At 45.6% G+C, this 13,205-nt stretch overlaps 1 protein-coding gene across 1 annotated transcript in view; it reads left to right on the forward strand.

Moving 5' to 3' along the window:
* Positions 1-13,205, forward strand: part of LOC110255873 (basic proline-rich protein-like) — a 30,507-nt gene that overhangs the window by 7,201 nt on the left and 10,101 nt on the right. The gene's annotated exons all lie outside the window — the stretch shown is intronic.

Here is a 13,205-nt window from a genome sequence, read left to right on the forward strand (position 1 = left end):
CACTAGGAGGATTCGTTAGCGCTGAGCCACGACAGGAAATCCTAGTTTTTATTTTTTTATTTTTTAAATTTTTATTTTTTGTATTTTTGCCTCTGCTAGGGCCGCTCCAGAGGCATATGGGGGTTCCCGGGCTAGGGGTCTAATCGGACCTGTAGCCACTGGCCTACGCCAGAGCCACAGCAACGTGGGATCCGAGCCGCGTCTGCAACCTACACCACAGCTCACGGCAATGCCGGATCGTTAACCCACTGAGCAAGGGCAGGGATCGAACCTGCAACCTCATGGTTCCTAGTCGGATTCGTTAACCACTGCGCCATGACGGGAACTCCTAGGTTTTATTTTTAATGTAGGAGTTCCCGACATGGCGCAGTGGTTAACGAATCCGACTAGGAACCATGAGGTTGCAGGTTCGATCCCTGGCCTTGCTCAGTGGGTTAAGGATCCGGTGTTGCCGTGAGCTGTGGTGTAGCTCGCAGATGCAGCTGTGGTGCAGGCCGGTGGCTACAGCTCCGATTCGACCCCTAGCCTGGGAACCGCCATATGCCGCAGGAGCAGTCCTAGAGAAGGCAAGAAGACAAAAAATAAATTAATAAATATTTTTGATGTGGTCCTAATGTCTGTCTCTGCCTCTGTTTTCTGTGTATTTGGGGTCATATCCAAAAAATCCTTGCCAAAACCAATCTCATGAAGCTTTCCTCCTCCTTTTTTTTTCTTTTGCTTTTTGGAGCCACACATGCGGCATATGGAGGTTCCCAGGCTAGGGGTCGAATCGGAGCTACAGCTGCCAGCCTTCACCACAGCCACAGCAACATGGGATCTGAGCTTCATCTGCGACCTACACCACAGCTCACGGCAATGCCGAATCCTTAACCCACTGAGTGAGCCCAGGAATCAAAGCCACATCCTCATGCATCCTAGTCAGATTTGTTTCCTCTGCACCACAACAAGAACTCCAGAAGCTTTCCCCCTTTATTTTGTTTCAAGAATTTTAGTATAGAGGTCTGATCAATTTCAAGTTAATTTTTATATATGGAATAAGGTAAGAATCCAACTTCAAAAGAAAAACCAAACCAAAACAAAAAGAACAAACGAAAAACGAAGTGGAGGTTTCCTACTTCCTGAGTCAACACGAACAACAAAGGGAAGTCCCCTTGGGGCGCAGCAGGTTAGGGATCTGGTGTTGCTGCAGCTGTGGCAAAAAAAAAAAAAAAAAAAGAAAGAAAAGAAAAAGAAAAACAGTGTGGCAGTTGCCGCCAGAGCCACAGCAACACGGGATCTGAGCCGCATCTGCAACCTACACCACACAGCTCACGGCAACGCAGGATCCTTAACCCACTGAGCGAGGCCAGGGATCGAACCCACAACCTCCTGGTTCCTAGTCAGATTCGATAACCACTGAGCCATGACAGGAACTCCAAGTGACTCTTTCTTAAGAGGGCGGATCTCAAGTTAATTGTTCTGAATGTAATGAAATTGGAACTCTCAGAGAATTTTTTTTTGGGGGGGAGCAAACCTGCAGCATTTAGAAGTTTCTAGGCTAGGGGTCAAATCAGAACTGCAGCTGCCAGCCTACATCACAGCTCACAGCAACGCTGGATCCTTAACCCATGGAGCAGAGCCAGAGATAGAACCCGTATCCTCATGGATACTAGTCAGGTTCTTAACCCACTGAGCCACAACAGGAACTCCCCGATATGCAAACATTGATTAATGTAATAAACTATATTAATAGAATGAAAGGGAAAAAGAAACACAAGATAATTTCAAATGATGTGGAAAAAGCATCTGACAAAATTAGCACTTTTTGGAGTTCCTGTCATGGCGCAGTGTAAACTAATCTGACGCAGATCCCTGGCCTTGCTCAGTGGGTTAAGAATCCGGTGTTGCCTTGAGCTGTGGTGTAGCTTGAAGATGCGGCTCGGATCCCTCGTTGCTGTGGCTGTGGTGTAGGCCGGCATTTGTAGCTCGGATTCAACCCCTAGCCTGGGAGCGTGTGCAGCCCTAAAAAGAAAAAAAAAAAAAAAAAAAAAAAAAAAAAAAAGAGCACCTTTTCATAATAAAAGCACAGATTATACTAAGAATGAAAGGAAACTATTTCTACATAATAAAGTCTGTATGAGAAAAATCAACAACTCAATGGTGAAAAATTTAAAGCTTTTCCCCTAAGACTAAAAATAAGTAAGGATTCAGATTTTCTCAACTTTTATTCAACACAGCACTGGAGGTTCTCCTCAGAACAGTTAGGCAAGAGAAAGAAATAAAAGGCATCCAAACTGGAAAAGAAGCAAAATAAATCTTTGTTCATAGATAACACTTTTTTTTTTTCTCTCATTTCTTGTTCCTTTTCTTGGCCACCCGGCGTCACACAGAGTTCCGGTCCAGGGACTGGATCTGAGCTGCAGTTGCTTCCTAAGCTGCAGCTGCAGCAACACAGGATTCGCAACCCACTGTGCTGGGAGGGGATCAAACCTCCATCCCAGGGCTCAGATCCCCTTGGGCCACAAAGGGAACTCCAGATAACACATTATTTTTTTTTTGTCTCTTTGTCTTTTTAGGGCTGTGCCCGTTGCACATGGATGTTCCCAGGCTAGGGGTCCAATTCGAGCTGTAGCCTCCAGCATACACCAAAGCCACAGCAATGTGGGATCCGAGCCACATCTGCTACCTACAGCACAGCTCATAGCAACGCTGCATCCTTGACCACTGAGCGAGGCCAGGGATCGAACACAAGTCCTCATGGATACTAGTCGGGTTCGTTAACTGCTGAGCCACGACAGGAACTCATGGATAACACATTCTTATATGAAGTAAGCAGTAATGATTCTATGCAAAAAAACAAAAACAAAAACACTAAAGCTAATTCAATAAAATTTCAAGATACAAAATCAACACACATGGAGTTCCCTTGTGGTGCAGCAGGTTAAGGCTGTGGAGTTGTCATCGTAGTGACTCAGGTCACTGCTATAGCACGTGGTTGATCCTTGGCCTGGCAATTTTCACGTGCCTCGAGTTTGGCGGAAACAAAAACAAAAACAAAAACAAATTCAACACACAAAAATCAGTTGAATTTCTATACGATAAGAGCAATCTGGGAGTTCCCATTGTGGCACAACAGAAACAAACCGGATTAAGAACCATGAGGTTGTGGGTTCAATCCCTGGCTTCGCTCAGAGCGTTAAGGATCCGGTGTTGCCACAAGCTATGGTGTAGGTCGCAGACTCAACTCAGATCTGGCATTGCTGTGGCTGTGGTGTAGGCCGGCAGCTGTAGCTCCAATTCAGCCTCTAGCCTGGGAACCTCTGTATGCCAAGGGTGTGACCCTAAAATGCAAAAACAATCAAACAGCAACAAAAAAAACTGAACAAACTGAAAAGGAAATGAGGAAATCAATTCCACTTACAATACCAAAAAAATGATAAAACATTATAAAACACGTAGGAATTTCACCAATGGGGTAAAAGACATTTATACTGCAAACTACAAAACCTTGCTGAAAAAAGTGGAAACAAACAAGTGTAAAGATAGTCTGTGTTCATGGCTTGAAATATGTTTTCACCTTCCATTTGTCAAGAAATAGTTGCAACAAAACCAAACATTCACATTCAAGTGGATGAAGGTGGATCCTTACCTCGTACCAGACACAACGTTTGACCCAAAGATGACCAGAGACCTAAAAGTAAGATGTAGAATGAGAAATCCGTTAGAAAAAAATCACGAGGCTAAATACTCATGACCTCAAACTTGCCAATTATTTCTTGCACATGACACTAAAGACACAAAAGAAAATACACACAAATCAAACTTGATACAAATTCAAACTTTTGCACATCAAAGTACACTCTGAACAGAGTAAAAAGGCAACACACAAACACACACACACAACAGAGTAAAGCTGTTCACGATACGGTGCAGTGGCAGCAGCTCAGGTCAATACAGAGCGCAGTGGGTTAAAAGATCCGGTGTTGCCACAGCTGCCGTGTAGGTTGCAGCTGCAGCTCAGATTCAATCCCTGGCCTGGGAACTTTCATGTACAGTGGATGTGGCCCTAAAAAATAAAACTAAAAATAAAAAACAGGAGTTCCCGTTGTAGCGCAGTGGTTAACGAATCTGACTAGGAACCATGAGGTTGCGGGTTCGGTCCCTGCCCTTGCTCCGTGGGTTAAGGATCCAGAGTTGCCATGAGCTGTGGTGTAGGCTGCAGACGCGGCTCGGATCCCGCGTTGCTGTGGCTCTGGCGTAGGCTGGCGGCTACAGCTCCGATAGGACCCCTAGCCTGGGAACCTCCATATGCCGAGGGAGCGGCCCAAGAAATAGCAAAAAAAAAGAAAAAGAAAATTATGTTTTCTTAGGCAGACTTAGTGAGGATGTGATCCCTGGAGACAGCCTCTTGGGCATCCATGAGGGTTCCCCATGGTGTGAGTTTGATCCATGGCTCTAGAATGACCACAGGCTGCTGGTGGGGCATAGAGAGAAGAAGAAAAACCAGATGTTTCAAGTGAATGAATTTATCACTTTTCTAAGCCAGGGAAGAAGCAAGAAGCTGGTCTCAAGAAATCACTCCTTTGAAATGCATCTTTATCTAAGGGCAGCATCCGGGTTTCTCCAGCCGGAATCCCCTTGGGGTGTACCTTGGGGTGTGGGTGGGGCTGCAGTGGCTGTTGGCTGGATGGCCACAAGATCATTTGTTTACTGATAAGGCAAGATGTTCTTTGTCCAACTGACCTAAGTTAACATTCCACTTTGACAAAAGAAAAAACGCATTTATATCAGCTTTTAAAAGTTTTCTTACAAATATTTAATTTAGTAGATAAAACCTAATATACCTCTCTGAATTTTTAAAAATTTGTCTATATCTATTTCTGTAGATTAGAGTCTTAGAGTTAGAATGAGCGATTGCAGTACTTGAAATTCAAATTTTTTTTCTTTTTAAGGACGTATCTGCAGCATATGGAAGTTTCCAGGCTCCACAACTTTTAATTCTGGTAGGTACTTGTACTCGGCTACTAGTTTATACTCCAAATATTAGTATATGGGAGTGACTCTTCTCATACTTTATCAGTAGTGTTTGTTAATAGTTTTTGTTGTTGTTTAAGAAACAAAAATTGGAGTTCCCCTTGTGGCTCAATGGTTAAGGACCTGGCGTTGCCCTGAGCTGTGGTATAGGTTGCAGATATGGCTTGGAACCCTCGTTGCTGAAGCTGTGGTGTAGGCTCGAAGCTGCAGCTCCGATTTGACCCTAGCTTGGGAGCTACAGTTGGGGCCATAAGAAGAATTACAAAAAAAAGTAGAAGCAGCGAAAAATGAAGTTAAAAATTGCATAGCTTTTGTTTCAGGATGCTTATTGCAGTTAAATTTGTGATGATAAAAAATTGAAAATACCCTACACATTAATTAATGTGTGATAACTACAAATCAGGAAATATACTTATTACGGAATACCTACTATTAGCCATGAAAAAGAATGCGGTGGAACCACAGAGAGTACGGCTCCCAAACCTGCAGAGTGCTTGCCATGGGCCAGGACAGTACTTATGGGTTCCTGTGTGTCAACTTCTCCGACTCACGCTGCAAACCCACGTGGCAAGTACTACTGTCATACCTAACTTTTTTTTTTTTTTTTTTGTCTTTTTGCTATTTCTTGGGCCGCTCCCTCGGCATATGGAGGTTCCCAGGCTAGGGGGTCTCATCGGAGCTGCAGCCGCCAGCCTACGCCAGAGCCACAGCAACTCGGGATCCGAGCCGTGTCTGCGCCTGCACCACAGCTCACAGCAATGCCGGATCCCTAACCCACTGAGCAAGGCCAGGGATTGAACCCGCAACCTCTTAGTTCCTTGTCAGATTCATTAACCACTGAGCCACGATGGGAACTCCATACCTAACTTATGTTAAAAACAAAATTCACCTGAGTGAACTTGAGAGCTAAGCGGCATTGTTCAATGATTCAAAAACCTGCAGCAACTCCCTTCCACCAGAGGGAAGATTCCTTCAAGAGGAGCAGTACTGGAGTTCCCGTCGTGGAGCAGTGGAAACAAATCCGACTAGGAACCCTGAGGTTGTGGGTTCGGTCCCTGGCCTTGCTCAGTGGGTTAAGGATCCAGCGTGCCCGAGAGCCGTGGTGTCGGTCACAGAAGAGGCTCAGGTCTGGCGTGGCTGTGGCCGGCAGCGGTAGCTCTGATTAGACCTGGGACCTCCATGTGCCTCAGGGCTGCACTAAAAAGAAAACGGAAAAAAAAAGAGGAGCAGTATTGAATGGAAGTTTTCATAGGCAGGGGGGTGGGGCAGGGGAGTCATTAGCCAAAGAAAAGAAAGGGTTATTTTGGGCCAGGACCTCATTTTTGGGGAAAAGGATCAGGCGAGGGTTTTGTCATGGAGATGGCCTCTCCCTCCTCTGGGTGGGGGTAGGTGGGGAGCAGAGGGGACCCCCAGGACAGATGACTTCATGGGTCCCAGCCGGACGATTCCGAACTGGCCGACTCTATTTCTGGAGGGACGTCCACTGCAGGCAGGGAACGGGTTGAGGACCCCGTGCTGTCACTGCCGGGGCCGGGTCCCCGCACTCGTGCGGATTATTATCCCTGACAGGGAACTTCCCGGGCTTCGGGTGTGGCCTGAAGAAAGAAAGAAAGAAAAGAAAAAAGAGGAAGAAGGAAAAGCAAGAAGTAAAATAAAAGAATAGCTGGAGTTCATCCCTAAAGGGGAGCGGAAACTAGAAGGCAGCCAAGTGCTCAGCCAGTTTTCTTCCCGGGAGAGATGGAGAGAGATGTATTCATCCCCGCAGAACCTGGACTTCCCACCACAGCCCAGCCGAAACGAACCCGACCAGGAGCTCTGAGGTTGCGGGTTCAATCCCTGGCCTCGCGCAGTGGGTTGAGGATCCGGCGTGGCCATGAGCTGTGGTGTAGGTCGTACATGCGACTCGGATCTGGTGGTGTTGTGGCTGTGGTGTAGGCCAGCAGCAACAGCTCCATATTCGACCCCTAGCCTGGGAACCTCCATATGCCCCGGGTGTGGCCATAAAAAAAAAGACGGAAAAAAACCAAAAAAGATCTACTCAGAATCTGGAAGCAATTCAGAGCAAACTGTTTCCCATCGTTTATTCAAACAAAATCATTCCGTTTTCTCCAACTATGCTGCGTATCGTATTATCTTTTTTTTATATTTATGTTTTTTTCCAAGAGGTTTTATACTTTTAGCTCTTTATTTTATTTAATTTATTTATTTAGTCTTTTTGCCTTTTCTAGGGCCGCTCCCCCATATGGAGGCTCCCAGGCCAGGGATCGAATTGGAGCTGTAGCTGCCAGCCTACGCCAGACACACAGCAACGCGGGATCCGAGCCGTGTCTGCGACCTACACCACAGCTCACGGCAGCGCCGGATCCTTAACCCACCGAGGAAGGCCAGGGATGGAACCTGCAACCTCATGTTTCCTAGTCAGGTTCATTAACTACCTCGCAACAGCGGGAACTCCGTATCATATTATCTGATATTTCCTTCAGGAGCACACCAACTTCCCTTCCATCTAAATCCTAACTTTCCTCCACATTTCTTTCTAAAAACAACTTCTGGGAGTTCCCTTTGTGACTCAGTGGTCATAAACCCACCTAGTAGCCATGAGTATGTGAATTCTATCCCTGATCTTGCTCAGTGGGTTAAGGATGCAGTGTTGCCATGAGGTGTGGTGTAGACCACAGACGTGGCTTGGATCTTGCATCGCTGTGGCTGGTGGTGTAGGCCAGTAACTGTAGCTCCAATTCGAACCCTAGCTTGGGAAATTCCATATGCTGCACCTGCAACCCTAAAAAGCAAAAATAAAAAATTAAAGCAAAATAAAAACAAGAAAGGATTGTTTTTCTTAAGCAAATTAATTCCAAATAACTAACAATTTCACTTAGCTTTCCTGATGTCTCTGTATGAGCGGCCCATGAGACTATCTTTCAAGTGGTTTGGGGACATTTGCTTGGTTTCAATTCGATTTCTCTAGGTAGAACCAGACATTTTTCTTAGTGCATTGGGGGATGGAAATGCCTATTTTTCTGGAGAAATGGTCTAAGTTTTGTTTTTTTTTTTTTTTTTTTTTTTTGTCTTTTTGCCATTTCTTGGGCCGCTCTCTTGGCATATGGAGGTTCCCAGGCTAGGGGACAAATCGGAGCTGTAGCCACCAGCCTACACCAGACCCACAGCAACACGGGATCCGAGCCGCGTCTGCAACCTATACCACAGCTCGCGGCAACGCCAGATCCTTAACCCACTGAGCGAGGCCAGGGATGGAACCCGCAACCTCATGGTTCCTAGTGGGATTCATTAACCACTGCGCCACAACGGGAACTCCGATGCAATGGTCTAAGCTTGAACTGTAAACTCTAGGATCTATATCATGACCTATACTAGGAAACTTTTTATAAACTATGTAATAGAAATAAACTACTAAATATATATTCAGGAGTGACCATTGTGGCACAGCAGAAACAATTCATCTAGGAACCATGAGGTTGCGTGTTTGATCCCTGGCCTCACTTAGTGGCTTAAGGATCTGGCGTTGCCCTGAGCTGTGGTGTAGGTCGAAGACGTGGCTCAGATCCTGTGTGGCTGTGGTGTAGGCAGGCAGCTATAGCTACGTTTCAACCCCTAGCCTGGGAACCTCTGCCATATGCTGTGATTGCGGCCCTAAAAAGGAAAAAAAAATAATTACCAAGTATACATCCTGCATGTCTAGAAACTGCCCCACATGGCTACACAAAGATAAACAACCTGTCATTCCTGCCCTTCAAGGAAGCAGGGCAAGGCGAACAGTTCTACCTGTGAGGGAGCATCTTTGCTGTAGCAAACTGCCCAGAAGGGGGGGTGGGGGGAGGCAGGGGAGAAGGCGCATGGGAAGCATCCTTCCAGGCGGACCTTGAAACCCGTCCTCAAACTTCTTTTGCTCACGTGCTCTCTAGAATTTGATTTTTCCTATAAACCCTTTTACACACATAAGTGGCCTCTAATATAATTTCTGTGAAGTGCAAACATATACCTTTGCCTTAGGTTCCAGATGTGGCTCAGATCTGGTGTTGAATGTGGCTGTGGTGCAGGCCGGCAGCTGTACCTCCGGTTCACCCCCCGGCCTGGGAAGCTCCATTTGCCACGGGCACAACCCTAAAAAGCAAAAACAAAAAAACAAAAAAGAAACAGCAAAAAAAAAACCTTACTTCTCAGACGTAAAAAAGGACAAAATAATGCCATTTGCAACAACACGGATGAAACTAGAGATTATGATACTAAGTGAGGTCAGAAAGACAAATACTGCATCGTACCACTTACATGTGGAATCTAAAATATGGCACAAATGAATGAATCTACGAAACAGAAACAGACTCACAGACAGAGAACAGACCTGGGGTTGCCAAGAGGGAGGGAACTGGGGGAAGGATGGACCGAGCGGGGCTGCGGGGGGTGAGCAGATGTCACCTCTCCTGCGTGGAGGAGACAACAGACAAGACCCTGCAGTGCAGCACAGAGAACTGTATTCAACATGCTATGATGAACCATAATGGAGGAGTTCCCTGGTGGCTCAGAGGGTTAAAGCCCTGGCATTGTCACCGCCCTGACTTGGCTTCAATCTCTGGCCCTGGATAATCCACGGGCCAAGGGTGCAGCTAAAAGGGAAAAATGAACACGAATGAGACGTTCTTCAGTAGCAGGAAATTTTACAAGACTCCTTTTTCCCATATGAACTTCATTTCCTTCCACTTACCCCACAGAGCTGTTTTTTTTGTCTTTTTGCCTTTTCTTGAGCCGCTCCCATGGCCTACGGAGGTTCCCAGGCTAGGGGTTGAATCAGAGGTGTAGCCGCCGGCCTACACCAGAGCCACAGCAACACAGGATCTGAGCTGCATCTGCAACCTACACCCCAGCTCACGGCAACCCCGGATCCCTAACCCACTGAGTAAGGTCAGGGATTGAACCCACACCTCATGGTTCCCAGTCGGATTCGTTAACCACTGAGCCACAGGAGGAATTTCCCCATAGAGTTTTATGCTAGTGTAATATATATTTATTCTTAAAAGTCTTCTAGCCATTATCCTATTTATTGCTTTGCAACAAAAATATGTAAATAAGTTTTTTTTCAGACCGCACCCAGGGTGTGTGGAATTTCCCAGGCCAGAGATCAAAGCCAAGCTTCAAATATAAGTAACCACCGCACCACATCAGGAACCACCTCCTTAAACATTTTTTAATCAATGATATGTGAATTAAATTATTAAGTCTTTGATGAAAACAACAGAATGCACCACACACTTCAGTTAATAATTTATAAGGGAGTTCCCTGGCAGCCCAGTGGTTAGGATTTGCTTGGTGCTTTCACTGCTGCGGCTCAGGTTCAGTTCCTGGTCTTGGAACAGAGATCCCACATCAGTCATTTTACATCACAGCCAAAACAGACACAAAAGGAAGAACAAAATAATTTAGAAAAGGTAGAATTTTATAAAAAAGTATATTTCTTTGTCTTTTTGCCTTTTCTAAGGACGTTCCCACGGCATATGAAGGTTCCCAGGCTAGGGGTCCAATCAGAGCTGTAGCCACCGGCCTACGCCAGAGCCACAGCAACTCGGGATCCGAGCCCCATCTGCAACCTACACCACAGCTCACGGCAACCCCAGATCGTTAACCCACTGAGCAAGGCCAGGGATCGAACCCGCAACCTCATGGTTCTTAGTTGGATTCCTTAACCACTGAGCCACGAAGGGAACTCCTAAAACAAATCCTAATGGTATAGAAAGTAATTTTTCTTTTTCCACTTTTTAGGGACACACCTGAGGCATGTGGAAGTTCCCAGGCGAGGGGGTTGAATCAGATCTGTAGGCCATGATCTACACCACAGCCACAGACACACATACCAGATCTGCGGTTCATCTGCAGCCCACGCTGGATGTATGTATTAGCTTCATTGTGTTGCTGTGGGAAAGGGCAGCAAACTGGGTGGCTGAACAGAACAGTTTTTTTTTTTTTTTTTTTTTTTTGTCTTTTTAGGGCCACGCCTGAAGCACATGGAAGTTGCCAGGCTAGGGGTCTAATCAGAGCTGTAACCGCCGGTCTACACCACAGCCGCAGAAATACCAGATCTGAGCCGCATCTGCAATCTACACCACAGCTCACGGCAACGCCGGATCCTTAACCCACTGAGCAAGGCCAGGGATCGAACCCACAACCTCATGGTTCCTGGTCGGATTCATTAACCACTGTGCCACGACGGGAACTCCTATATACAGTATTTTGTTCATGTTATCCTCTGTCATGTTCCAGAGAACAGTCTTTGGTATAAATCACAGCAATACTAAAAAAAAAAAAAAAAAAAAAAAAATCACAGCAATACCTTTTTGGACATATCTCCTAGAGTAATGAAAATAATAAAAACAAACAAATGGGACCTAAATGAACTTAGAAGCTTTTGCAAAGGAAAGGAAATCATAAACAAAATGAAAAGATAACCTACAGAATGGGGGAAAATATTTACAAACAAAGCAGCAGATAAGGGATGAAATTTCCAAAACATGCAAATAGTCCTTGCAGCTAAATATAAAAAAAACCCGAATAATCTTATCATAAGATAGGTAGGAGTTCCTGCTATGGCCAGTGGGTTAAGGATCTGATATGGCCATAGCTGTGGAACAGGTTGCAGCTGTAGCTGGATTAGATCCCTGGCCTGGGGAACATGCCAGGTGACTGGATTAGATCCCTGGCCTGGGGAACATGCACACGCTTGGGGTGTGTGTGTGGGGGGAAGGCAGAAGGTCTAAATAGACACTTCTCCAAAGAAGACGTACAGATGGCCAACAGGCCCACAAAAATAGGCTCAACATAGCTAATGATTAGAGAAATGCAACCAAAACTAAATGAGCTATTGCCTCATACCAGGCAGAAGGTCCATCATTAAAAAGTCTACAAACAATGAGAATTCCCTTTTGGCTCATCCAGTTAAGGATCTGGCGTTGTCATTGCAGCAGCTCAGGTCACTGCCGTGGTGAAGGTTTGATCCCAAGCCTGGGAACTTCTACATGTCGCAGGTGTGGCCAAAAAAAAAGTCTACAAACAGTAAATGCTGAAGAGGGTGCGGAGAAAAGGGACACACCATCGGTGAGAAGGTAAATTGATATAACCATTCTGGAAAATGGTAGGAAGTTTCCTTAAAAACTAAAAATAGGGAGTTCCCGTCGTGGTGCAGTGGTTAACGAATCCGACTAGGAACCATGAGGTTGCGGGTTCGGTCCCTGCCCTTGCTCAGTGGGTTAACGATCCGGCATTGCCGTGAGCTGTGGTGTAGGTTGCAGACGCGGCTTGGAACCCGCGTTGCTGTGGCTCTGGTGTAGGCCGGTGGCTACAGCTCTGATTCAACCCCTAGCCTGGGAACCTCCATATACCGGGGGAGCGGCGCAAGAAATAGCAACAACAACAACAAAAGACAAAAAGACAAAAAAAAAAAACAAACTAAAAATAGAATGATTATCTGATCCAGGAATCCCAATCCTGGGCATATATGTGGAGAAAAAACCCTTAATTTGAAAAGATACATGCACCCCGGTATTCACTGCAGCACTATTTGTAGTAGCCAATACATGTCCATGGACAGAGAAACAAATAGAGCAGATGTGCTGCATATAAACAATGGAATACTACTCAGCCATAAAAAAAGAATGAAAGTGCCATTTGCAGCATCATGAATGGACGTAGAGATTATTATACTAAGTGAAGTAAGTCAGATAAAGACAAGTATCACTTATTTGTGGAACCTAAAAATATGATGCAGCTAATTCCCGCTGCTGCTCAGTGGTAATGAACTCAGCTAGTAACTATGAGGATGAAGATTCAATCCCTGGCCTCACTTAATGGGCTAAGGATCCAGCGTTGCCGTAGGTCTCAGACGAGGCTCTGATTTTGTTTTGCTGTGGCTGTGGCACAGGCTGGCAGCTGCCGCTCCCACTGACCCCCTAACCTGGGAACTTCTATATGCCATGGGCGCGGCCCTAAAAAGATAAATAAATAAAATTTTAAAATGGTGCAAATCAGCTTACTCATAAAATAAACATTCGAAAAAACAAACAGATTTGCAGACTTTGAGACAAACTTATGGTTACCAAAGAGGAAAGGTTGAGACGAGGGACAAATTAGGAGTTTCGGATTAATGCATCCGCACTACTCTACACTAAATAGATAGTCATCCAGGGCCT

Source organism: Sus scrofa, chromosome 11 (genome assembly GCF_000003025.6).
Source record: "Sus scrofa isolate TJ Tabasco breed Duroc chromosome 11, Sscrofa11.1, whole genome shotgun sequence".
Taxonomy (NCBI): domain Eukaryota; kingdom Metazoa; phylum Chordata; class Mammalia; order Artiodactyla; family Suidae; genus Sus; species Sus scrofa.